General features: G+C 41.1%; 1 protein-coding gene and 1 long non-coding RNA gene across 2 annotated transcripts in view; both read right to left on the bottom strand.

Annotated features, from left to right (window-relative positions):
* The window catches only part of FBXL7 (F-box and leucine rich repeat protein 7), a 375,066-nt gene that overhangs the window by 108,632 nt on the left and 238,731 nt on the right, over positions 1-27,703 (bottom strand). The gene's annotated exons all lie outside the window — the stretch shown is intronic.
* Positions 171-19,670, bottom strand: LOC130543690 (uncharacterized). Its single transcript, XR_008959188.1, has 3 exons — positions 6,434-19,670; positions 6,064-6,217; positions 171-5,854 (listed from the first exon to the last, which is right to left on the bottom strand). It is a non-coding gene; the product is annotated as an uncharacterized LOC130543690 (long non-coding RNA).

Raw genomic sequence — 27,703 nt, 5'->3', positions numbered from 1 at the left:
TCATTTTGATGATAGTCATTCCAACAGGTGTGAGGCGATACTCTATGGTTTTGATTTGCATTTTCCTGATGACTAGTGACATCGAGCACCTTTCCATGTACGTGTTGGCCATCTGTATGTCTTCTTCGGAAAAATGTCTATCCAGGTCTTTTGCTCATTTTAAAATCAGATTTATTTTTGCTATTGAATTGTATGAGTTCTTTCTATATTTTGGATATTAACCCCTTATCAGATACATGATTTGCAAATATTTTCTCGCAACCAGTACGTTGCCTTTTAGTTCTGTTGATTGTTTCCCTTGCTGTGCAGAAGCTTTTTCATTTAGTGTGGTCCTACTTGTCAATTTTTGCTTTTTCCCCTGTCTCTTAATATTCAGTATGACAGCACCTCCTTCACAGCCAACATACTCTGTTTTGTGGTGTGTTCCACCCCCTATTTCAATGAAGGTACAAAAATGAATAAGGTGTTATTAAAATGTTTTTTTTTTCTCAGTGCCAGGCAAAACGCTTCCCAAAAATCTTTGTTTCCTCACTGACTCAAAAAGAAGCTTCCTCAAAGACTATTGTATAACGGCTGGTAATTAAACAAAACAAAATGAAAAAAAAAAAAAAAACCAAAAACCTAAGAACTTTAAGACAGTATGTGACTTTAATTGCAGACATTGATATTTCGAAGAAATATTTTGCCCTGGTTAAAGCTGGTCAGCTTTCTCATGACTTACCAATAAAACTCCAAGATGGTATGTTTCACCAGAGACTAGAGTAGACTTTCTAAGGACCTGATGCTAATCCCTGCAGGGCTCTGTACTCATGCACTGAACATTCTTCAAGCCTTTTAGCCACACTCAGCACTGTGACCTTTTTTTCCCCTTCAAGAGGATATGGGGAGGTGTCTAAAAGACCTTGATGGTAGTTCCAATGGGATTCAGATACAGGCTCACATTCTCCCTTGACCCATCTAGCTCAGGAGAGTCGCTCCTTCTCCTGTCTTCCTACACAGCTTTACAGGGAGCCATCTCTCATCCTGTACCGTGCTCTGCACCCTCGACAGTGCCCTGACACTGATAATGTATTTAGACGGTTGTCTCCTCCGTTATATGGGAGGCTCCACTGGGCAGAGTGCATTCAACTGCCTGGTTAGCACTAAGCGTGTATCGTCCACTCACTGCTTCTCTTATGCATAAGTACAAGTGGTTGTCAGTGAGCAGGAAAATGTGTGATTATCTGCAATGAACTCTGGCACAAGGGATGGCCTCCGTGCACCATGTTGGGCCACAAGGGTCTGTATGTCATCACGTTCAATTTTCAGTCTCGCTCAGAATCCTCATGTGCGGACAGGGCATTTTGTCTCCCTCGAAGCTGACCAGGCAGACCTGGAGGTCAAAATGTATTTAAAGGTCTGACACAACCATACCGAGCACGGTCTTTCAGAAGAATGGATATCTGCTAGACCTGCGCGATTCTACCGTGGGAGAGAGTGCTGATGAGGCATTTTGCTCAAGTTCCTGCTCTCTTTTTGTTTTTGTTTTTGTTTTGACTTAAAAAATATTGTAACTGAGGGGTGCCTGGGTGGCACAGCGGTTAAGCGTCTGCCTTCGGCTCAGGGCGTGATCCCGGCGTTATGGGATCGAGCCCCACATCAGGCTCCTCCGCTATGAGCCTGCTTCTTCCTCTCCCACTCCCCCTGCTTGTGTTCCCTCTCTCGCTGGCTGTCTCTATCTCTGTCGAATAAATAAATAAAATCTTTAAAAAAAAATATTGTAACTGAATTTGTTGAGCCGGTAACAAATCCACATATACCGTTAAGTGCAAGAAAAGCAAGATCACAGCGAAAAGCCTCTTATTAATTTCATCTCCTGTCCGCTCCGGGCGCGGCTCCCAGCATCGCCCCCGTTACTAGTTTTTGTGAATCCTAAAGACTTTTTATGTGTGTGTACATATAAATATAAATTCTTATATCCCCCCCCTTTTTTTTTTCAAAAAACAATACTTAGCCATAAAAAAAGTGAATTCATCAGTGCTGAAGGAAGTCCCGGACAATGTGGAGAAACCATAAGACTCGTAAACGGAAGAAATTAAAGGAACCCAAAGGAAAAGGGGAACTGGAAGAAAAGAAAAGCATAAAGCAGTTAAGTGGTTTTTATTTGCTTCTCCATCATCCTTGAGCGAAGGAGGGAGAACCTCCACTTAGCAGGGCGAGGGGTCTTGGCAGGCCCTGTGGGTCGTCTGTGTGCTTCAAGACACACGTTTTGGTCATCAGTCTTTACAAATAAGAAGCTTCGAGTCTGCCAGGAACATGGAGAACAATAGCAGACTGAGAGGTTTGCTACAGCTTGTGGTCAGAAGAAATTACGTGAAATGGCACCAGTGCTCTTAATATGATAGCCACCTTGTTTTACTCTCCATCTCGGAGTTCCTTTTTTCTTTTCTGGCTATCTCTTTCTGTCATCTGGGCTGTATTAATGGAGAAATGGGGAGGAACCACAGCAATTATCTGGAAAATTAAGTGGAAAGATCCAAATTACCCTCCCCCGGAAGGTCCAGGCAAATCTAAAAGCCAATATTTCCTATGACGGAGATGACTTCAGGTTTCAGAACATAAAATTTCTTTCAGCAGCATAAAGTTAACATTTTTTAAAAGCCCAGGCCTCACAGATTTCTTGCTAAAGTGCAGGTTATTATTAAGATCTGTTTTAATTGAAATCTGCAACGGTTCAATTAATATTGATTTTAGATCAAGGCTGAAATGCTGCATATACCAAACAGGATATGTCCCCATGAACCTATTTTAACTACCATCATCCCTGTTCAGTGCCAAGCAGAACAGCCACATGTGATTGTGTCCTGCCAGACATGTGGCCAGGGGACTCAGCTTGTTGGCTGAGATTCGGTCTGGAGCTTTTTTTTTTTTTTTTTTTTTTTTCAGAATTATAACATTTTATTTTTGCCATAAGAAGCTCTACGAACTAATACCAGGTAACGGTTAATGAAAAGTAGAACTTAAAGTCATATGATAGGAAGGATTGTACAAGTATGAACATTACGTATTGGGTGGACATGAACAAGGTTTCGTATGATTGACAGAGGTGAGAAAGCCAGTGCTGTTGAATTAACATTGAATCCTTTAGATTAGGCATGCCTTGACAATACAAAATTCCTTGACCATTTTTAACTATTTATCTTTTTGGTACAATGGAAAAAAGACAACATCAGTTCCTCATAGTAGTTGCACATGGGGGGTCAGTTCCACTGAGATGATAATACTCGTTTAAAATATATTTTAAAGTAAAGCTTGCAAGATTGCTACGGCATTTTAAAATCTTTGCTTAGTTTGGGCATTTTCATTTTCTGTCATCTCTTTCAACAAATTGCTATTTCAAACAGTTCCTGTCCAGAAGGTTTACAGGTAATTTAGCACAGGAGCAAATTTGCAGCTAACTCGAAAAGAAAAAAGAAGGAATTTAGTAGCCAGAAAGCTAAGTATGAAATAGGAAAACAGCATGGTAAATTTTAAACAGAATCCTGCTACAGATTTCCAACCCAATAAACACTGGGAGTGGATAGTTTTGGCCCCAAAGGAGCAGTTCACACTAATTCTCAACTTCGGATATAGAAACTTCCGAAAAAAACTGAAGACCTTGACATACATGCAAGAAGGAGTCTTCTGGCAAAAATACAAGTTAACTTTCCAGTTTTCCTTCTCCCCAGAAAACTCTAGAAGACACCTTCATTAGGCACAGAGTTTAAGTTTTATGCTCAGAATTGACACAGAGCACAGCAGCAGCAAATAATTACGTCCCTATCATTCAGAACGGATAGTTCTCCCTTACAGGCTCAACTCCTCGTTTGTCACAATAGCCTTGTTAGAAACTCTCAAGTGTTATTATGACCAACTAAGTTTCTCCTCAGCGAGCTATGCCCCAGGGAGCAGGGCCCCATCAGACCAGAGGAAGGGGAGCCCATGTCGAGGGGGCCACATACAGCACCTTTGTGAGACTTTCAAGAAGCAGTTCAAGCACCTTCAAGCCCCTGGCAGTCCTCAGTGCTGTCAACATCATTTCTAGGGGAACCCACACATCAGATTCACCCGGGAGAGCCCTGCGCTCTACCTGTTGACTCGGCTTAATTATTACTAATGCCACTTTCACTCTTACGAGGGCTTGGGAACCGCAGGACCTATTATACTGTCCCCCCCCCCCCCCCCGCTTGTATGCGCTGTCCTACCTCCGTTTTCATAGCAAGGAGATTGACGTACAGAGAAAAGCAGAATCCCTTTCAAAGCTACACTCATGAGAACAGCCAAGACGATCTCTTAGCTGTGTTATCTTTCTTTTTGAAATCCACTTTGTAGTTCACATGACCTACCAATAATTGTATTTTTTTTTTCAAACCAGCCAAAAAAAGTGTACTGTTTCACGATAATTGCGAAAGTCATGCTCTTCCCTTGACCGCCGTGGACGGGCATGGAAACAAAGTCAGTGAGAGTTAACACCCCCGCTCTGCAGTACCTCTCTCAGCCTCCCCCCCAGGGGCTTGATCTCCTTCCTCGCATTCGCAAATCCACCCTGCGCCGCCTTGTCTGCGTGGTGTTTCAGCACCGACTTGGCCAACCTAAGGGACGCCTCAGGCAGCGCACGGAATTCTTAATCCTCCCTGTCCTGGCACAGTGGATCCTAGTGAATCCGGGATCCTACCGTGGGAGGGAGAAATATTCACTGCCCAGGTGCTAAAAGCTTCTCTCACATTTGCAAATCGTACAGGAAATGGGTGTCACGGCAGGGTGTGAAATACAAGCGCTCCGATGCTTTTTTTCTCACGTAATGACTTGTGTCTATACCTAGGACTCTGTGTTTTGATTTGGCAGTTTGGGTCAGGAACTGGGCAGGTTCTAAACAGACACACGCAAAGCAGGGATTGGCAAACTTCCTCCGCAAAGAGACGGACTGTCAGGTGTCACCTGCGGAACGGTCTCTGTTGTGAGTTCTCGACTCCACATTGCAGCACAAAAGCAGCTGTACCCAATGTACAGACACATGAGTGTGGCTGTGGTCCAATAAAACTTTATTTACAAAAGGAATGGGCAGGCTGGATTTGGCCTGTGGGTCAGAGTTTGCCGACCCCTACAGTTAGAGAACTCACCTGCCCTCTGGTTTTCCCCCGTGGGCGTTTATTAGAAAATGTGCCCTTTCCATCATTACGACTCATAGCAAGGTCCCCACCTTCTCTTTCCTTATTGAACAAGACATTCTTGGTTTCCATAGCAGGAAACTATTCGGAGATTTTCAGGGTTGACTTCAAGAATCGTATTATACCTCAAGATATGCTCATAATTTAGCATTTTATTCTACATGCAATCTATTGCAGGGAGAATGTATAGCACTGAAACATTACAAGTGATACAGTGAATCAACACAATGGCGTGACTTCAAACATCATACTCCTTTAGTAAGAAAATACGCCCACTGAGTTAGTTGTCTAGGGAAAACACATTGTAAGGTCACCAACTGAAAAAAAATAGACTGTATATTATCATGAAGACTTGACAGCTTGGGGCCTGCTATTATTCCAGTTTCAAGATGTGGCTCCCTTTTCTCTTCATCTGCTATATTTATGGTAGGAATTTGATGAGCATGCCTTTGAAGTCGATGAGATGTTCACGTCCATTTGGATCTCTGAATAGGCAAAACTATCGGGAAGATGTGTGCTTACCTCTTTTTTTTTAATATTTAATTTTTTAAAAAAGATTTTATTTGAGAGAGAGAGAGAGAGAACGATCGGTGCGGAGGGGCAGAGGGAGAGAGGGAAGCAGACTCCATGCCGAGCAGGAAGCCTGATGTGGGGTTTGATCTCAGGACCTGCAGGGGTGCCTGGGTGGCAGAGCGGTTAAACGTCTGCCTTCGGCTCAGGGCGTGATTCCGGCGTTATGGGATCGAGCCCCACATCAGGCTCCTCCACTAGGAGCCTGCTTCTTCCTCTCCCACTCCCCCTGCTTGTGTTCCCTCTCTCGCTGGCTGTCTCTATCTCTGTCGAGTAAAATAAAATAAAAAATCTTTGATCTCAGGACCTGCAGATCCTGACCTGAGCTGAAGGCAGACGCTTAACCAACTGAGCCACCCAGGGGCCCCAACTTCTTTCTAACTTAAAATAAAAATAGTATTTTCTCCTATCCTCCCCACTTAGCCCCCCAAATAAAGAACAATGGAATTATCTGTATTCACCTCTTTTTTTTTTTTTTAAGATTTGATTTTATTTATTCGACAGAGATAGAGACAGCCAGCGAGAGAGGGAACACAAGCAGGGGGAGTGGGAGAGGAAGAAGCAGGCTCATAGCGGAAGAGCCTGATGTGGGGCTCGATCCCATAACGCCAGGATCACGCCCTGAGCCGAAGGCAGACGCCCAACCGCTGTGCCACCCAGGCGCCCCCTGTATTCACCTCTTGATAAAAAAATACATGAAGCAAAAGCTTGAGGTGATTTTAGTGATCAAACAATCTTTTTCATTTGCAGATAATTCTTGTGACTTAGTCCTTAAGGAAAGCACATTTTGCTCAGGTTAGCAATGCTTAAAGGGCATGAATTTTTAAGTGCTCACCATAAAAAAGGTACTGGATGATAGTAGTGCTATGTGGCTCTCAGACATACCTTCATTAGGGCGCTAACGCCAGCTGGCAGACTGCCTCGGGTCTTGGATCTTGATGATTATGTTAGACTTTCCAAATTGATACTTAAAATCCTGGTGTGAAACACTAAGTCAGCTTTTGACTGTATCTCTCTGAACTGCCAACAATGACGTGTTCGAAAACTGTTAGTCAAAGTCTAAGAAAGAAGTCTTTCTAGTTCGGCGTGTGCTACGACCTGTTTACTCTTTTCTCGGAGGTCTTTCACCTCTTGTCAGAGCCATGAATTCTCCAGTCCCTGAGCTCATCCCTGCAGGAACAGAAGGGTACAGAAAAACCAACCACACACACAAAAACCAGACTGGGCTTGGGGCGTAACCCAGTGAAGAGGAACCAGAGAATCGCACCGAAGGCTTCCTCTGGCAAAGCTGTTATCGAAGGCTGCTAAGCCTTCAAATGTCTCTTCAAGTGTCGTGAGCAATTCATGATAAGGCATCACGCTAACAAATGAGGCTAAAAAAAGTTTTAGAATATTTCCCACAGGAAATGCGCCCTGCTTGCGCTCTCTGGCCTGTATGGAAGCCAAATTTCTATCTATAGAGGAAGGAGCTTTTGTGTTGGATTTTTTTACCCACTGTCCTCTCTCACATTATTATTAGGTTGCAAACAATAGCTTTTTTGTTACAAAGCAGGAATAAAGCAGCCTAAAATCAGCATACAATTGTGTGATCACTCGTTAGCCTTGTATCCCAAAGTAGTTAAGAAAAAAGAAATATATGTAGTATTCACAAAGCTAGTCACCGAACTCACAACAAAAGATAAGAGGTGGCCCGGGAACCTGTGAGCAAAAATCCTCACTACTCCGTTTGTAAGGTCTGGCGATATTTCCCACAAGGGCTTGCCAATTTTAAAATGGTTTTTTTTTTTTTTTTTTTTTTTGCTTTATTTATCTACCTTTAGTAAAGAGAGATATTAGTTCTGGTCACTCACTGATTGTTATGAACATGGCAGTAATAATAACTTATAAAATGCTCATGGCCTTAAAACAAAGCATGTGGCAAACATCTTTTGCTTATTTCTTTTACATCTTCGTAATTTTCTATCACCTCTGAAGATGTCTAGCAGTTATTTTGCATCTCAGCCAGGAGATGTCACTGTAGTTGAATTAAATAATTAAGAATCCTCGAGATATTCTTGAAACAGTCTTGAGTGTTAAAAACTTTCTATGGAACGGTCACAAATGAGTGGAAAGTCATTCTGGAGTAAAAGCGTGTTTTGTATACCCAATTCTGCATTTAGTTAATAGACACAACATTTGTCTACATTTCAGATTAAAGGAGAATGCTTATCCCTCCCTCCATGCTAAAATGCAAATATACTAGAATAAAATACACTAGAACAAAAATCATAAACTTAATGATTTATGCAGCTGGGTGAGTAAGAGTTTTAGTAGACAGAGGCCTAAGAGAGATTTGTTTCCACTTTTCACAGAAATACAGAAAACAATCCTAAACTTTGTATGGAACCGTCAAAGACCTCACATAGCCAAAGCAAACTTGAGGAAGACTGGAGGCATCACATTTCCTGATTTCCAACTATAGGACAAAGCTATAGTCATCAAAACGTTATTGCATTGGCATAAAAACAGATACATAGGCCAACAGAACAGAACAGAGAGCCCAGAAATAAATGCCTGAATTTATGGTCAATTAATATTTGACGAGGGTGCTAAGAATACTTAGTGGGGAAAGGAGAGTCTCTTCAACAAATGGTGCTGGGAAAACTGGACCCCTACCTTACACCACCCACAATAATCAACTAAAGAGGGACTTCTGATGAAGTCCAAGATGACACTGATCTTGGCAATGATTTATTGGATTTGACACCAAAAGCAAAACAATAAGGGAAAAATAAACAAGTGGGACTACATCAAACTAAAAAGCTTCTGCACAGCAAAAGAAACCATCATGAAATGAAAGGTATCCTATGGAATGGGAGAAAACATTTGTAAAACACATGTCTGGTAAAGGGTTAATATCCAAAATATACAGGGAACTCCTATAACTCAGTAGCAAAAACCAAATAACTCAATTAAAAAATGGACAAATGACGTGAATAGACATTTTCCCAAAGAAAACAGATGAATGGCCAACAGGTACATGAAAAGGAGCTCAATCCATCACTGATTAGTGGCAAAATGCAAATCAAGACCACAGGGGACTACCACCTCACACCTGTTAGCATGGCTGTCGTCACGAAGACAAGAGATAGCAAGTGTTGGCGAGGATGCTGATGGGAATGTAACTGGAACAGCCCCTCTGGTGAAGGTGTGGAGGTTCCCCAAGCAGTGAAAACAGAGCTCCCACTTCATCCAGCCATCCCGCCCCATGTGCTGGAGAACAAACAATGTTTCTCCTTATTACAACCCATCCTTTGGAAAGGTAGGATAGCACTGTGCCCCACTTACGTCCACAGTGCATCCTGGAAAACATCTGGAAGCTGAATGTCTGAAAGTCAAGAATTCATGTTATTTCATGTGGGATGTGAGAAAGGAATACTTTCTTCTTCTTCTTCTTTTTTTTTCCCCCCAGCTTGAGTGAGGTATAGCTGACCAGCGTGTGGCCGCCTTGGTGCGTAATGAATGCACGCCAAATCAAGTTGAAAGACAAAAGCAGAATGAAAATGCCCCCATCACTGCTTCCTCTCAGCCAGAAGGTTCGTGGGGTCAAGGATAGTATGACTGAACACAAAATGCTTGACAGCTAAGCCCTTTCTCTGTTACTCTTCCTGCCTTTATGAATATATAACATCTTCCTGCCTTTTACTACTATCATATCAGAGTGATTAGCTCTTAGTAAAGCTCCAGATGATAAAACGATTCTCTCTTTAATCACTGACCAAAATTACCTATTGTTCTTGCAAAGTCGGTCCTAACTGTATTTTTTCATGGAATACTCTTTGGAGTCATGTTCTTCATTTGCCCCACCAGATCCACTCTGGAACCTTCTGTACCCTGCTCTGCACCCAGGAGCCAGACTCTACAAAACAAGGTTCCTTTGCTCTCTGGCTCTTGGTTGGAAATGACCAAAGGCGGCCCAGCAGAAGCGGAGAGGGCAAGAGAAGGCAGAGGTCATGCCACTGACTATCTGCCATTCTCCCCAGTTGGCCATTTCTCTACCAACAAGCTTTCTCCTTCAGATACACAGAAGGCTTCAGGCTTAATAAGACCCTTTGGCCATGGGCAGTCCATGAGTAACCAATGCCCCTCTGCGTGGGGTAGTGCCTCCCCGGCCTGGCAAGTACCCCAGGAGTTTGCTTGCCTTGGCCCTCACAGGCCCAAAAGCTAGCCCAGGGTACTGCGCCAAAGGCTTCTCTAGTAAATTCTCTCCAATTACCTTGTTTGAATGTTCTGCACAAACACATCATTTCTGGACCCTAGGTGGCACCTGAAGCGTGACATATGCATGAGTAAAATATTTACTACTTACTATTCAGATCCATGACTAGGCATATATCCCATGCAAACGCCTTACATTGGGAATAAAATCATTTTTAGCTGCATCATCAAAACTTAAGTTTTTTGTGAGAGATGAAAATGCATAAAGACTACAGAATATTTGAAAGCCAGATCTAAAGAACAAAGAACTCCAGAACTAAACTTGTTAGATCCAATCACAAGTTTATTTTAAATCTTGATTGCAGTTGATCACATTCAGGATACCTACTATGTATTGAGCACCTACTAAGATCTGACACTGTGCTCAGCATTTCAACATAAATCATTTTTAATATGTCTGATAATCTTGCAGGGCAGGCAATATTCCTAGTTTAGAGCTGAGGGCATGAGACTCACGTAAGTGCAAAAGCCCACCCTCCGGCGCAAGGCTAGCTGGGACATAGCAAGGAGTCCAGAGTAGCTCACCGACTGTATAGTGCGCACTCTGTCCACTGTACCAGACCACCCCGCACAGAGGGGCATTGGTTGCTCCTGGACTGCCCATCGCCAAAGGGACTTGATAAGCCTGAAGCCGGAAGCCTAAAACAAACCTGTTTAAGTTTGCTTAATCTAATCTTCCAAACAGATGTCCTCACAGAACCAATATCACAGAAAACTCCATAGCATCTCGTCCATCAACAGCTTTTGGAAAGTGGAGTAGTTCATTTCTGGGCCCCTAGTTGCTGACTTTCCTCTCTTACAGCCGAGTCTCATGACTGTCACGGACCTCTGGGATCCGTGATTCAACTTCAGAAAGGCTGATCTAAAATGTTAGGTGCACTAGAGATTCTCACGGTGCTGTTTTCAAAAAGATGGGGCATATTGGTGAGGTTTTCAGAGCATGTCATAATTTGATGATGATAAGTTAAAGGAGAGAGAAATTTTTGTAACAGGAAGTTTTCTTTAGTGCTTAATGATTTGGGCAGTGACGGGGCTAGAAGTCATCTGATAAAGTGATTTGCTAAGAAAAATGCTGGTGTGGGTGACTTTAATAATAAATGGACGCAGGAATAATAGCTAACATGCACCTAGCACGAAGAACTTGCTACGCGCAATGTTCAGCTCTTCCCATGAGTTACCTCACCGCAACTCATGGTACCCCTTCGAGATAGATGTGATTATCAGTCTCTGACTTTACAGCTGAGACACCGAGGCACTGAGAGGTTGACCAAGTGACCAACATCGGAAAGCTAAAGCAGAGGAAGTGTCGCTGAGTTCTTCAGAGCTGAATTCCAGATTCCACGCTCAGAAGAAAATTTCCTCTGTAAGAGACTCTAGCTTCCTTCTGGTATGGAGTAGCCACAGTTGAAAATTTTTAAAAAATTTCAATTTAAATTCAATTTAATTAACATAGAGTGTATTATCAGTTTCAGGGGTAGAATTCAGTGATTCATCAGTTGCATATTACATCCAGTACTCATTCCATCAAGTGTCCTCCTTAATGCCCATCACCCAGTTACCCCATCCCCCCACATCCCCTTCAAGCAGCCCTCCATTTGTTCCCTACAGTTAAGAGTCTCTAATGGTTTTTAAAAAATCATGTACAGTGTGGAGGTCCCTGAAAAAGTTAAAAATTGAGCTACCTTGACTACCCTATGATCCAGCCATTGCACTACTGGGTATTTACCCCAAAGATACAGATGTAGTGAAGAGAAGGGCCACATGCACCCCAATGTTCATAGCAGCATTGTCCACAATAGCTAAATTGTGGAAGGAGCCGAGATGCCCTTCAACAGACGAATGGATTAAGAAGATGTGGTCCATATATACAATGGAATGTTACTCAGCCATCAGAAAGAATGATTACCCAACATTTGCAGCAACATAGATGGGACTGGAGGAGATTATACTAAGTGAAATAAGTCAAGCAGAGAAAGACAATTATCATATGGTTTCATTCATTTATGGAACATAAGAAATAGCAAGGAGATCGGTAGGAGAAGGAAAGGAAGAATGAAGGGGGGGTATTCAGAAGGGGGAGTGAACCATGAGAAACTATGGACTCTGGGAAACAAACTGAGGGCTTCAGAGGGGAGGGAGGTGGCGGATTGGGATAGGCCGGTGATGGGTATTAAAGAGGGCACATATTGCATGGTGCACTGGGTAATGAATCAAGTAATGAATCATGGAACACTGCATCAAAAACTAAGGATGCACTGTATGGTGACTAACATAACATAATAAAAAATTAAGAAAATAAAATAAAAAATCATGTACAGTGATCTCAACATACTGCAAGGATGGATCAACTCTAAGAATATGAAATGTGATACAGTCAAATTCTAAAATCAGGTCTGATATTTTAAAAAATCTAGATTCACGAGTTCAGGGAGAAGTGAAATTTAGCATCATTGTGGGAATGGTCTGAGGACTTTAGTTAAAGGCTATCTACATAGGAACAAACAATGTTAGAGTGCTGACAATGGGGTCTTGCTCAGCATCAGAGAAAGTTCAAGGTTCAGAATCTGCCCTTCATGAATTCTCAAGAGCAGGTCACATGAACCAAAAAGCATTATTTTATTTGGAGCATTGCACTTTACAAGGTTTTTGTTCAGGTGCAAGTCATCAGTGAAGTGATTCACAGCCTCATTCCCTGGCCTTCCTCTGGCACTTCTGGTCTACCCTGCTTCCTGCTCTCTGCCCCAGAGCTGGCCACAGTCCTGGAAACAGAGCCAGAGAGCCGACTTCCACTGAAGTGAAGAAGAGAGTCTGGGAGCCACAGGGGTGGGTTGTGCTGGGGTGTGCAGAGGACAGGAGGGACCCACGTGATGCAGAAAGCACAGCAACACTTCGAGTAGAGGCCAGAGCAGGGCACTAGGTTGTGATCCTACAGTTGAGTTTGGGGCTCATTCGTGATAGAATCAGAGCACAAACAGCCTGAAAACCTGCCCAGGTGTTGGTGGCTGACTCCTTGATCGTCTTTTTGTGTTTCACCTTATGCTCAGTGGATATAGGCAGAGCACTGTATTGCCTCTAGGGGCAGAAAAATTCACTTAAAGGATATAGGTAGTCTATTCAGATGAAAGAAGCCTTAGGTGGGCCACGATAGTCTTAAAATACATGAAAGCCTGTCCTATGGAAGGACCTAAAAGAACACCCTAGATGATGGGGATACTTTGGTGAGCATATTAGGCAAGCTCTTGTGTCCATGCAGCTCCTAGTCTGGTAGAGGCCAAAGACATTAAACAAACCATCATACCATTAAAAAATATTGCTCTAAACTGTGATGGCTGCTAGTAAAGGAAAGCTATTCCCAGATGGCATATGGAGAGATGCTACCTTTTTGAAGAAGTGCCATTTCAGCCAAGAGCTAAGGACGTGGTGTGAGTTGGGTGGAGGGTAGAGAGGAATGTCTTGGTAAAGGGCGTGGGACCTGAAGAAGCTGGAAGAAGGCTGGCATCCAAGGAAGAGGAGGCTTGGGCCCTAAGTTATAAAGCCTCATAGACCCTGCTACAAATTTTGGATTCAGATTTCCAGGCAACACTTCAAAGTTTCTCTTCTCTCTTCCAAACATCCCTTCTCTTCTCCTGTTTTCTCTTCCACTTGTTATTTATTTATTTATTTTTTAGCAATGTCATGTAATTAGTGGACATTACAGGTCTACTTCTTCATTGAGCAAAAAATTACTGGTTACCAATTCTATGTCAAACACTGGGCTAGGCCCTATGGATTAAAACAAGTAGGATGTGTAGTGGACTGAAGAGTGTTCCCCCAAAATATATGTCTACCCATAACCTCATGATATGATTTGATATGGAAATAGGGTAATTAATTAAGTTGAGATGAGGTCATCCCGAATTATGTTGGGACCTCAGTCTCATAGCTGGTGCCCTAATAAGAAGAGGAGAGGACGCAGAGGCACAGAGAAGTCCATGTGAAAACAGAGGCATTGACTGCAGGGATGTGTCTAAAAGTCAAGGAACTCCAAAGATTGCCAGAGGTCACCAGAAGCTAGGGAAGAGGCAAAGGATCCTTCCCTAGAGCCGTCAGTAGAAGCATAGCCTTGACGATACCTTGATTTCCGATTTTAGTCCCCAGAACTGTGAGACAACACATTTCTATTGCTGTGAGCCATTCAGTTTATGATAATCTGTTGCGCAGCCTAAGAAACTAATACAGGATACACCTCTCTGCCATGACCTTTTTTCTAAGTAAGGTCACATTCGTAGGTGCTGGTGGGTAGAATGTGGACATATCTTTTGGGCAGGCCACTATGTAGCCCACTGACCTATCTCTGCACTCACCTGTTCCTCTAAGTTCCTTATGCACTTGGTAATTAATTTTCAATTAAATTAAATCAAGTTAAACTTTCGGACACTAGCTTTAGGATATCTACAAACAAGCCTAATTCACTTTTTAGGAATCACACCAAACTCATGCTAAACTGCAAACATCCTGTGTTTGTGTACGACTACATTTCTGCCAACTGACTTTATTAGATACTGAATGACCGTCCCAGTACCAAAGAGACAGTTGGCACTGTAAGTGTATTACGGACTGACAAAGTCTTGAATACTGCTATGACATTTAAAGAACACAGTAATCAGACAGGAAACAGAAGGGTGACCTAAGAAAATAGGAAGTATCAGAAAATATAAGAATGATACTCAAAAGCTTTGTAAGATCTAGACAGTGCTAGAACTAGCTTGAATTCCAGTTCTACTTATTGGCAGTCCAGTCATGGCAAGTTCTGTATTATTTCATATTTATTTTGTTTATTAAAGAAAAGGAAGGAAAGAAGGAAGAAAGAGAAGGAAGGGAAGAAGGGAGGAAGGAGGAGGGAAGTAGTAAGAGGAGGAGGGAGGGAGGGAAGGAAGGAAGGTACGTAGGAAGGAAGGAAGAGAGGAAGGAAGGAAGGAAGAAAAGAGGACAGTAGGGAAGGAGGGATTAAGGGGAGGGAGGGAGAAAACAAAAACCCACAAAATATCTCTAATGCCATCTACCTTTAATGTCGCAGTATTACAGTGATCACAGAGAATTCACCTGTGGGAACACAAAAGCCTAGAACTTGCGAGGACTCTGTATTTAGTAGCCCTTGCAGTAGGGGGAGACAAGTTTTAGAAACTTTGGTCTCCAGCAGGAACTATTTTCGCATGTTGCTTTTCACCGCCCACTTCATAAGGATAGTATAGTCCGATCGTTCAGATAAGTGGAATAGTTCCAATACTGAATATTGTTTTTATAAAGTATTTTCTGTTGATTATGAAGTTACAGATGGCACCTAGGGCCCCGTGCTGCTCCGGCCAAAGCTGGGGGTTTCACACTGTTGCAAAGTTCCAGCAAACAGGCCACAATATGTACCAGATGCAGCCCAACTGAGCTGTGGCTTGAAAGGATTTAATTGAAAATGTCTTGAATCTGCTTTGCCCAAGAATTATCACTGGGACAGTGTGCTCTTTGATATGGTAATACAACCAGCTGCTAAATTCATCTCCACTTCCAACACCGTAATCCATATTGCTTTTCATCTTCTTTCCACTAAGCACGTGACTTCTAAAAGTAGGGGGCTCAGGATTCCATGTATGAGGCTCACTTCTTTCCTTTAATTGGGAGTAGGGAAGCAGCAACCCGTTTATACTCTTGGAAGCACAGAACAGATGAAGACACCATTCTCGTCTACGGCTTCTCTTCTGGGTATAAAATACTCCACAGTAGCTGCACTGAAGGCATAACCAATTGACAGCAGAGGGGACCAGGTTGCTGCTAGAAGCCCTCGCCACACTCTGAGATGTCCAGAGTGGGGTGTGGGTGTGTGTACCATGCACAGGGACACGTGGATCGAGGTGGGATTCTCCCCGTGCTGCAGACGGCACAGCTGTTTGGTGAGAGCCGTGCAGAGCCCCCAAATGGCTGTATACATGTGGTAATGGGAAGTTATAAAGGCCAAGTGGTGATTCTTTTAAACCTCACATTTTATAAGTTGTTTTCCTGAAATGTAGATAATTGCATAGAAACTTGTGTTGGTGAGACAGGAAATTTGCTTCTTCATGCCCAAGGCTGTGTTATGGACTTGATTTCCAGAAATAGGACCCAACCCTCAGACCCGCAGATGCATGAAGGAATAAAAGAAAAGGAATACAGAAATACAAAACAAAATGATAAATATATATACACATGCTTATATATATCACTGGCATCATTTATATGTCATTTATATGTATACAATATAGGATATATATTACATATACATGTATGCTGCATATACTATACATATTACATACATGCTACATTTATGTTTGAATGCAAACAGTTACATATCTTTGCAATCACAAATGGCAGCATAATACCTATGCCAAAAAAAGAAGCCCATCAACGTGTATTTCTCTATAAGCTCAATATCCTTCAGCATTTCTGTTTGATAATATGGGCCCAAATCATTAATTTAAAAATGCTGCAAACATACCTTCATATATTTAATGTTTTAATCACGACAACTTAACCAGGGCTATCTACTCTTGCTCTTTAATGAGGAAGCTGGGACTGGCAGAAGGTACCTGACTGGCCCAGATTTTCCAGTGAGAGTGGAGAATGAGTCGCCCTTGCCACCCTCAGCTCTTTCTCACACGTCCATGGAGCATGACACCGTCACGTTCTCGGGGGGTAACCTTTACCAAGGCAAGGACAATGACTTCTGTAGGAGGTGGAGAATGTGACCAGCCAGGACTGCTCTAGGGACATGGGCTACAGAGGAACAGTCACCACTGTGTTGACCAAGCTCTGTTTTACGGTCACTGTGCTAGAACCGAGTGCCCATGTGCCAATAAGAAACGCTCAGAACTGACACATCGTGCCCCACATTGCTGCTATTTACCTTAGCCATCGTCAAGTGTCCAAGCTTCCTGGGAAATCGGATGGCCCTCATTCTCATTGGCATAAATCCTATCTCATGACCCAGAACTCCACGCTCCCTTTCCCCGCTCAGCCTTCCCGTCACGACTACTGGTGCCCTCAATCAGCCATCCCGCACACACCCTTGCCTCCTTAACTGAGCCGAATACTCCCTTCACCTCCATGGGTTAACTGAGACTTGCCCCTGAGCATACTCCTTCCTCTGTTGACCTCGCCAGTGAGCAATATATTCTTCCCAGGAACCCTGAACCTCAGGCCTTGGAGTTGGGGTAGGTACCCTCCTTGATCTTCTTGCTACTCCTCTCAAGGATTTATCTCCCTTGTTACAATGTCGCACCCCTTTGAGGCTGGTACCGAAAAATTACACCACCCTCTCCCCTCATTGCTGTCATGTTGGTTTGTCCCATTCACAAAGGACTCACAACAAACATTCTTGGACACTTCAGCATCCAGTATCCTGGCCTTTCAGTTCCTTGACCTCACCTCTAATGGCCTTTTCTCCCACTTTACCTTCATCATCCCCCAACATCACATCCAGGATCTGCTCATCTCCGGTGGCTGCATCACCTGGTGGTTCTTTACCACCGCTCATGAACCTTCCAGCTCATGTACTGGGAATGACGACAGCTCGGCGATTCCAATTCTTCATCCTTCCTGATATTCTCATTTACTAACCCCACCACTTTCTCACTATTCCTCGGCCACCTTCTGTTTTCACTTCCTCTTTTGCGCAGCCTGGGATTTCCTAGGCCAGCAGCATTGTTGTTCTCCTGCAAAAACCTCCACCCTCTTGCTTCTCTGTTCTGTTTTGACAGTGTTCACCTGTCAAAACCCCAAATCTCATTGCTCCAACTTTGCACCCTCTCTCTGCCTGCATACTGGCTGATTCATGTTGCTGGAGAAAAATCATACGGCAGTTTGTTTCACTTTAAATTTATGATGGCAAATGATAGAGTCTCAGTATTGCCTGGCGAGCCTGCTACATGTCCTTCCTAAATTCACTTTTCCATGTTATGAATTCTTTCTTCTCAAACATCTCCCGTGGCCGCCTCCCCAATCCCAACCTCTGTCTTAGAATGCAGGAGATATCCTTTCACCTTCCACGCAAATGCCTTCACTTTGGTTGTCGATCTCATCCTCCCTTACCTCCTCAAGAATTTTGCTTCCGTGGTTTTCCTTGTTTCTCCTGTGTTATCCATCTCTCCGTTTCAACTTTTCAATCCTATCAGCAAGAAATGCACACTCCAATCTGTCCACTTAAAGGAAAGGTCCTCCCTCAACTCCTCAGATGTCTTCCGCATCTGCTCCATTCTAGATTCTCCATTACAGGAATACTTGTCAAGGGATGTCTAGAGGTATGGTCTCCATGTCCTGGTTTCTCATTTACATTTCAAAATTTTTATTTTTAAACATCAAAGTAAGATTCTTACATATTCTAAAAATGTATTTATATATTTTAAATTTTCTTCTCATAGACAGCAGCCTGAAACTCTTAACTAAATCACCTGTGATTGACCTTAAAAAAACATGCTCACAAAGCCCTTCTCTATTCCTCAATTTCTGACACTTGTATTGGCTCTCAGTACTGAAATGCCATTGTACTCCACTATTAACAGCCCTACACTCACATATACATTTCTCCTTTTCCCATCCTCCCTGTGTAGTTATGTCATACGTTTTGGTAAAACCAGTGTTCAATGGTATGGAAATATTATTCATAAACAAGATTGTAATGTGCATGACGGTAAGTGTGTAACTGCATTTAGTTTTTGAACACTTTATTTTTTCTATAGTTATCAGTTGCTTCAATTTTCTAATTATTTTCCTATTTATCACAGACTCGATCTCTACTAGAGCTGTAGAACTTCTTTTAATATATTCAAACATAACAGTATACTCTCAGTCCCAATTTCTGTTGGACACATCCTTCCTGGAGTCCTCTATCCTCTGACTCGAAGTAGATCACGGCACAGGGGATATAACAAAAGAGGCCCTAGGGAATCACTGCTACAACTCCATATGCAGTATATTTTAGAAATATGCCTGGCCAAGAAGTCTAAGAAGGTGATAATGACAGCATGAACAGCAACAGTTTCAGGATAATGGAATCAGAGCACTACTCCTTTTTAGAGCCAAAGGAGCTTTTGCACCAGAAAGAAAGAACAGAATTTTCCTGACTTTTTGGTGCAACCTGGGAAAGGCAAAGTCAGCTTCTGGTGCTGGTCAAAAATCGAGCTAAATGACAGCTTTTGTCTGTTCATTTTCTAAAATTTTTATTTAAATTCAATTTAGGTAATATATACCGTGTCAATTCATTTGTATACTAAGTTCCAGTTCATGTATTTCTATACTAAATTCTTCAGAATATTAAAAGAAGAACAAAGTTTTAGGATAAGTCTGAAAGGAAAAATCATTTTTATCTTTTGTAGAGTAATTCCAGCCACAATTCCCGGGCTCTTTATTCCATCTGCTTTAATAAACACATAGAACTCACTGACCTCCCATTTTAGAGGAGCCTGTTGAATACACAACGTGGATCTGTCAAGCCTCTAAAACCTATTCCTGTGTCTTAGTAACTCTGGAATTTGTTTATGCAGTTAATGTACTTAACAAATTGATTTTTCCCTAGAAAATAAGTAGGTAATCATTGGACAGTTATAACTCAACTTATGGCATATTCTGAATTAGTAGAGTTCAAATGATTTACAATGTAAAATATACATATGTAATATAAAAATATAAATATGAAAATATATAAAAAGATATATATATATATATACACACACATATAATATATAAAAATAGATATTAAAGGATATACACATACACACACATATGTTTTTTTTCCAGGATTCTACCTGAGATTCCTTCTAGTAACACAAATATGGCTTCCTTAAGTTCAGAAATGTAAACAAGTTACCATAGCTAACCTTTAGCTTTTTACTTTGGACGAGTGTTCATATACTGAATTTACCATTAATATTGTTATTTATTTAGTGAAACCAACCAGAATTTGCTTCATTTTAAGTAAAGAAATGCAGACACAGCAATGGAAAGTGTAACCCAATTATGCCCCTTCCCCAAACTTCCTTGTAGATCCAGGTTTCCCTTGGAGGGAATTCCAGAAGACGACTAGCCAAGGAGAAATCATTTATTTTACTCAATACCCACATGATGTGGCAATTGGTTTTCAAATACATTTTTGACAAACACAAGTAGGACATCTGGAACTGAGGTAGGAATGATTAGGCCTGGGGAGAGAAGAGCAATAAATGGAAATTTCAGAAATCTTTACTGAAGAAACAAGTATTCTAAAAGTAAGTGGTTCTGTCTTTAAAGTGAAATTGCTTTTTAAGTAAGAAAATGCTGATTGAGTTCCACTACAGAACAAATAGATTTTCCATGATGATTCTTGGGCAAAAGCTATAAATCAAATCTTAAGCACTTTTAAAAGAGACCATGCAGATATTTATTGTTTAAACTCAAATTGTCATTAGTCCGTTGACTGTATCTGAAAAACTTTAAAATGCTCAAAAATACATACTCAAATTTATTTTGTATGAATTATGATTTGAATACTCAAAATTATTTTTCCATGTAAAATTTCATCTGATAAGAAGCACTTTTTAAAAATGGGTCATGGATGGTTTTCCTTAGTACTCAGAATGGCAGGAACCCAACAACTGGGACCACATTTCCTAAAAAAGCACTCTGTGACAGACAAGAGAATAATTGCTCCTAAACCACTCTTTTCCGTGTTCAATGACATGGCTCTTCTACTTTGCTCTAGACGTAGTAATAAGAACCACCACAAGAGGGGCGCCTGGGTGGCACAGCGGTTAAGCGTCTGCCTTTGGCTCAGTGCGTGATCCCGGCGTTATGGGATCGAGCCCCACATCAGGCTCCTCTGCTATGAGCCTGCTTCTTCCTCTCCCACTCCCCCTGCTTGTGTTCCCTCTCTCGCTGGTTGTCTCTATCTCTGTCGAATAAATAAATAAAAATCTTTAAAAAAAAAAAAAAGAATCACCACAAGAGTATACATCATAAACTGCATTGATAATTATCAATAAATAAGGATTTTGCCCATGAGCTAAGTGAAAAAACAAAAAGTCATTTAACAGTAAACTGAGACAACGAACTTCATATCACATAGATTTAGTAGGCAGTCACATGCTTTTGATATGAGAAGCAGGACTTTACAATTGTAAGGCACTACCCCTAGTGGGATGATCCTTTTGTTTGTACCCTCAGGCATGGTCCATTTTTATTTCTGGCTCAAATCTCTTCTCGTTTCTTTGGCTTTTGGAACCGTGACTTTCTGAAGCCATTTCAATGGTACTAGAAAGCTGACTTCAGCACTTGCAGCTATCTGGGGATGAAGGCTCCGGGATTCACCGTATCTGTAACGACACCTGAGCTAACCTGGGAGGATACAAAGAGTAGAGGATGAAGTAAATGAAGCCACCAGAAAAGAGAACTTGGCAGGCTAAGGAAAATGAACCATTGGAAAAGAATGATGAGGATAAGATAGTTGACTCAGGAAGCAATGCCCTGGAGAAGGCAGGAAATGTGCTCCTGACCACAGGTCGATAATGGGATTTGACAAATAAGAGGTTCTTCTCAGGAAGAAAAGAGTGGGTCAGTGGTTCTCAGCCCAGATTCTTAACTCGTCAGTCCAGCATGGGTCTAGGCAACAGTATTGTTTGAAAAGGTCTCTAGGTGACTTTAGTGTGCACTCAGAGTTGAGAACTACTGGAAAATGAAGAGAAAGGCAAAAATAGAGAAGTTGGGATAGAAAGTGACGAGTCCATGCTCTGGGTAAAGTAAGAGATGGAGTCATCTCTTTCCACAGGAACTGGGTTGGGGTTTGCAGAGAGTGGGGGATATCTGAAAGGGTGGAGTTTAAATGAAACATAATTGTAACCAGAAATAGCCTTTGAATGACCTAAAATATATTAGAGGGTGTGAAAGTTGAAGAACAGCCCCTTACTGTTGAGAAAGCCTAATTAAATTTGATAAGCACCTTAGATCTCATAAGTTCATGCAGGATGCCTTCATAGTAATTAGGTACAAAATATGGGAAATATATTTGTTGACTGTACTTGCAAATTTTGACTAATTTTGAATAAAATTGTAACCAAAATACTGTATGTTTTCTCAAACTATTTTTATGTAGATTAATTTTGTTCGGTTGTTGATGTGCAAGGGGGGAGGGGAGTGGGGTTGGGTGACTAATTTCCCACATTCCCCCAACACGGCATAGAGAAGATAATTAGTGTTGCCCTAGGCTACATGCAATAATAATGCTTCCTGCACAAATGAGTACCATGCCGATATAAGAAAAAAGTTACTCAACCTTGGAATTTACTTTTTTTTAACCAGAATAGGGGTTTGCACACTACATATAGCCCATTTCCTTAAAAGGGAAATTCTTGTGTGTCTCCCAGGACCCAGAAGTTCTATGTATCAAGCTTTTAAATTCTGATTCAGCTTCTCTTTCACTTTTCAAAACTGTGCCATGTGTATTGTCATTTTGTAAGTCTGACAATCTCATAACAAGATTTGAACACAGCAGCTGTTTACCATTTCATGCTAATTGAACGTGAGTCCCGTCCTTGTCAATTTTACTCTTTTACTTCCCAATCACTTAACTACAAATAAGAGAAAGACACAGGTGGACTATGGGGAAATTGGTATCCGTATATTACTAATTGATGAGTCTCAACTATAAACACTTTTTGGAGTAAAGATTAAAAGCTACATTATTTGACATACTAAAGGTTGATACCAGGTGCACTTAATTTTAAGCTTGCAGGGGAGCCATACTGTAGAGTGAATGTCATGCTAGGTCTAGAGGTACGGGTGGGTGGGGGTTTGCCCCTAGTTCCACTAACTAACTGAATCTTTCACATCTCAGTTTATTTACCTGCAAAACGGAAATGAAAACATCCTTCCTCATAAGGCCGTTAACAGGATGAATGGAATCATGTATGTGAAATATATTTTAATGTGAATTATCTTCAACTTAATTTTCTGGTATGGAAACACATTATATTTGCATATCAAGCTTCCCAAAAACAAAGCATAATATACAGAGTGATTAAGAAGTAGAAATTAAGATACAACTATAATTAGAGCACCACAGATATACAAGGGTTAAACACCAAAACTCCAAATTCGTGGTTTCATAGTTTATTAAAGTTCTATAATTCTTATCTTCATAAACATTAGCATTACACATTGCTATGTATAAACAATCAACATAAGCGTATTTAAAATACAACTTAGGAATACACTTCTGAACTTAGAAGAGAGGTTCTTTTCTTTCTCTCATGTTGATGTTGGTGCCATGAAATTATAAGAAACATATGAGAGAAATTATAGTAAAAAATGTGAGAATTTTTTTCCTGCCTCACTATCCCATATGTTGAGCCCCAGACGCAATTATCCTTTTAGAATGTATTACAGATGCAGCGCTCGCAAATGGGTGCAAGATGTTTGCTCAGATAGAAACTTGTAGGCCAATGCGAGGGGAAGCGGGCAAAAGCTTTTAGCAGGCAATGTTTCTTGTAGGTTGCCAACCCAGATCATTTTTTTTCCCTGAGACTTTTGGCAGCTGTCTTCCATCTCTTCAGATTGCACTTATAATTGGTTGTTTCCATGGCAACACAGACTTTAAACCATAGTCTTCTTTATTAACTAGCTATAAAATGAAGGTGTGCTCTAAGCAAAATGGGCTTTGGGGGGTAACAGCAATTAGGATAAAATCTACCACACTTTGCTGTGCGATGTTAATTCTGCAGCCAAGTCTAGGGCACTCACCACGTGTTAACCTGTGTTGGTGGGCATCTACCCCGACTTCTTCCTGGAATGCTTCACTTAACAAAGGGCTCTGGACTCAGATTTATATATTTATTTGCTTATCACCCCACTTTATTATTATTACTACTACACTACTACTACTACCACCAAATACAAGAACAAAACTTTGGCTCACATTCTAAATTAAGGAAACTCACAGTATATCACAGTTGTCTATTTTTAATCCTGGGAAATAATAGGAACTGAAATCTGTTTCAAGCTTTACCAGTTAAACCCACAGACACCCAGTAGTTTCAGGTATAAAATGATTTATGGTTGGATCTGCTCGTCCAGAATGTTTGGTGTGTCCAAGTAAATATCCACCACAAATGGAGTGCAGAAAGACCACCATGTTCTGATAATACAACTGCATTGAAGTTCATCTGACCAGCTTTATCAACATGTATAAAGACTGCTATTGCTGTTTTTATTTATCCAAAAGTGTGTGCGGCAGACATGCCCTGTCCAAACTGCACTCCTGTACCCCACTGAAGTTCTGAATTAGCTGAGACAAATGTGTAATCACTGTTTTTTTGTGTGTGAAATCTAGTTTTTCCTATCAAATAATGTGAATCACAGACACACAGCACCTGAAATCCATTCCTAATTCCCATTCCATTCCATCCCTAAAGAATGGAGGTTTCCAAGATGAGGAACTAATGAATAATGAATATCACAAATAAGGTCAAGGATCAAAAGTATAGTTTGTGTTTGATGCAAGGATGGAAAGAATGGGAAAAATTTGTGGAAAGGCACATTCCCCACCATGGTGTGTGATGATGGTGTCTGGGGTTGAGGGGGCAGGAGTGGGAAAGGAGGGAGAAGGGTGGAGGAAGGGCAAATAGTAACTTCAAGAAATGTGATAGTTGTCAAAAATGCACGACGGGCACCTGGGTGGGTCAGTCAGTTAAGTGTCCGACTCTTAGTTTTAGGTCAGGTCGTGATCTCAGGGTCCTGAGATGGAGCCCCACATCAGCCTCCACAAGGAGTCTGCTTGGAATTCTCTCTTCCTCTCCCTTTGCCCCTCGTGCCTTAAAAATAAATCTTTTTAAAAATGCATGACATAAAAAATGTATGTAATAAATCACACAAGATAGTATTTTCCAGCAAATCACAAGCAAAAAAAATTTTTGAACACTTTTGTGCAATTCAACTAATAATCACTATATTTTTACCTATTTTGTTTGCCCAAAGGTTGACGTGTGAGCCCTTTACATTGTTCAATGTACAAATATTCTACTTCCCTTTAGTTATTTGATAATTATGCAGTGGTCAATTATTGTATCTTTTTTGTAGGTGTAATTATTTGAAAATTAGGTCAAACGATGTTTTCATATTTTCTGTCTGGCAAATTATCAGGGGGCTCTGCCTGTCCAACCACCTGTGTTTATTTTATATAATCTCACTAAGTTCCCTTTACAGATCTAACTTCTTTTCTCATCTACTTCAGAATTTCTGGAAAAGACATTGAAACTGGACCAGTTGTCCCAAAGTCAAGAGAAACAACCAAACACCAGCCTGCAGGGTAGTTCAGGACCATGGACAACTGCAGACACACCTTGCCTCCACCTCCACATTCAACAGTCAGGCTCTGAAAGGGCCAGGAAAAATTACTTGGTAATTAGAGCTTGTTATTAAATTTTTATTATTTTTAGGCTGTTGAAATTCTTCCTACAACCAGGTTAGCATCATTTCATTCAAGTGTCATCCCCGTAGACATACAGTGAGCTGGTTAAACTTATCAGGCTCGCCAGAAATCTAGACTCTGCATTATGGTGAGGACATGACAAACTCAGAGATGGAATTCACAGAGTTGAGAAAGGATTCTGAAGTCCAGGGCCAAAGCTAGGTGAACTGGGAAATAGGAACCCAGGGGAGAACAGAAAAATCTGAAATAAAAACCATATCTTGGTCAATATATGTAGTAGGCTGACTAATATCCCCCCAAAGATGTCCATGTCCTCATCCCTGGAACCTGTGAATAGGTTACTTTATGTGGTAAATGGAATGTGCCAGTTAAATTAAGGATATTAAGATGATGACACTACCCAAGATTATCTGGGTGGGCCCATTGTAACCACAAGGGTCCTATAAGAGGGAGGCAGGAAGGTCAGAGTTAGTAGAAGAAGGTGTTGACAGAGAGAGGAAGGGACCATAAGTCAAGGAATACAGGTAATATCTAGAAGCTGAAAAAAAGAAATCAAGAAAATGTTCTCCCTTTAGAGCTTCGGGAGGAATGCAGCCCTGCCAACACCTTGATTTAGACTTCTAACCTCCAGATCTATAAGACTTGCATTTCTCAAAACCATTAAATTTGTAGTAATTTGCTACAGCAGTGGAAAAAAAAAAAAGAAAAGAAAACCAAAACCAAAACCAAAACTAAAAGCCAAAAACCAAAACTAATACAATACACACAAGAAAAATCCATGTGCAAAGAGAAGAAAGGAAATCAGACAACATCGAAATATTTTTGAGTGGAAGGACTTCTGTATTGTTGCCTTCTTTTGCCATTTCCTTAAATTGACTGGGATATCCAATAAGTATGTCCTTCCTTTACTCATCCATTTTTTCCCAAGTAGATTAGATCACACAGAACCATTATAAACCACACATTTCATTTATATGGTCTCACCCTGCTGTCTAATAAACAATGGCAATCAGGATGGAATTCTAGGCCACTCATAATTTCTTTCACTTTTTGAAAATTCTCTTGAGTTTTGACAGAAATGTGCTTAAAGCAAAATATTTAAAGTGAAGCCCAACTCAATAACATTGGGTGCAACCGGTGAGTGCAATGCAAATTAAAAAAAAAACACAACATTTTTTAAAAAAATTATCTGGCCTTTTCTTTCTGTTTAAATGTCAAGTATGTTTAAAAAGCATTTTAGACCTCAAAAAGAAAGATCACACTACTTTCATAGCTCTTGGTCATGACTGAGGTCTTCAAAGCATTGAAGAGGTGCTAAAAGAATATATGTCAAGCTAGAGATAGAAAGAATCAATATGGAAATGAGAAGGGGAATAATGAAGGGTATCTGGGGGCCGGAAGAGAGTGGTGAATACAAGATTAGTGGGAACTGGCTCTTTCCTCCACTAATTCCAATCATTTATTGAGTCTGGCTAACCACAGAGCTATAGTCTATGCCAATGTGTTTTTAAATTCATGCAATCACACCACGAAGAGGGTATTATTATTCTCATTTTAATAAAGTTAGAGATCTAAGTAACTGGCCCAAGTTGACATAGCTTGTGTGGCTGAGCCAGGGGGTCTAATTTAACAATATCTGACTCCAAAGCCATGCTTTTTCAATCATGCTTTTTGGTGATGAGTGTACATAAAGCCGTTTAGTTTAACTACTTGTCTTCCATGCCCTGGAAAGATAGTTTTGGTTGCTCCTTTGTCAAGGGAGCAGGATTTTCATTGAAGATGGGCAATGATTCAGCAGCCTTTTAAGCCATCAGTCCCTTTTCTCACTGATACACCAAGCGCTCCACAGCTCAGCCTCCAGATATGAACAACACTCAAACCCGTAAACCCGGACACATAATATCTCTCTTAGGTTAAACTATCCTGTACCATTAAGAGGAGCAGAAGAGGAAGTGGAAGCTGCTAGAAAAATAGGAATATAGAGAATGTGCATTAATATTGCGCCTATAATTTTGATGCATAATTTATCAATTTATGATACTTTTAGTTCATTTATGAATAGTTTCTTTCTTTCTTTTTTTTAATTAGCTCATCCATCGACTTTCTTCTATTAGTCCAGATAACTGTGGTTTTGGAATGAGGGAGGGTCTGCCAGGGAGGGACTGCAAATATTTTGGAACAATAATTCCCCAGATCCCTCCTTCATGCTGACTTACACTGTAGTACCATCTAG

This window comes from Ursus arctos, unplaced genomic scaffold (genome assembly GCF_023065955.2).
Source record: "Ursus arctos isolate Adak ecotype North America unplaced genomic scaffold, UrsArc2.0 scaffold_15, whole genome shotgun sequence".
NCBI classification, from domain to species: Eukaryota; Metazoa; Chordata; class Mammalia; order Carnivora; family Ursidae; genus Ursus; species Ursus arctos.
Note: the sequence above shows the minus strand (reverse complement) of the source record. Positions and strands in the feature narration are given on the sequence as shown.